The sequence below is a fragment of the Arachis duranensis genome, chromosome 6 (assembly GCF_000817695.3).
Source record: "Arachis duranensis cultivar V14167 chromosome 6, aradu.V14167.gnm2.J7QH, whole genome shotgun sequence".
Classification (NCBI taxonomy): Eukaryota; Viridiplantae; Streptophyta; class Magnoliopsida; order Fabales; family Fabaceae; genus Arachis; species Arachis duranensis.
This window is the reverse complement of record NC_029777.3, coordinates 99,857,261-99,857,651: the sequence shown is the minus strand read 5'-3', so window position 1 is coordinate 99,857,651 and position 391 is coordinate 99,857,261.

The following is a 391-nucleotide window of genomic DNA, read 5'->3' as shown; positions in this document are numbered from 1 at the left end:
CTTAAATTGTTGCTTGTCCCCAAGCAACTGAAAATCAAATAGGATAAAAAGAAGAGAATATACTATAAATTCCAAAATATCAATGAATATTAATTCTACTTAGATGAGCGGGACTTGTAGCTTTTTGCTTCTGAATAGTTTTGGCATCTCACTTTTTCTTTTGAAGTTTAGAGTGATTGGCTTCTCTAGGAACTTAGAATTTCGGATGGTGTTATTGATTCTCCTAGTTAAGTATGTTGATTCTTGAACACAGCTACTTATAAGTCTTGGCCATGGCCCTAAGCACTTTGTTTTCCAGTATTACCACCAGATACATAAATGCCACAAAAACATGACTGGGTGAACCTTTTCAGATTATGACTCAGCTTTGCTAGAGTCCCCAGTTAGAGGT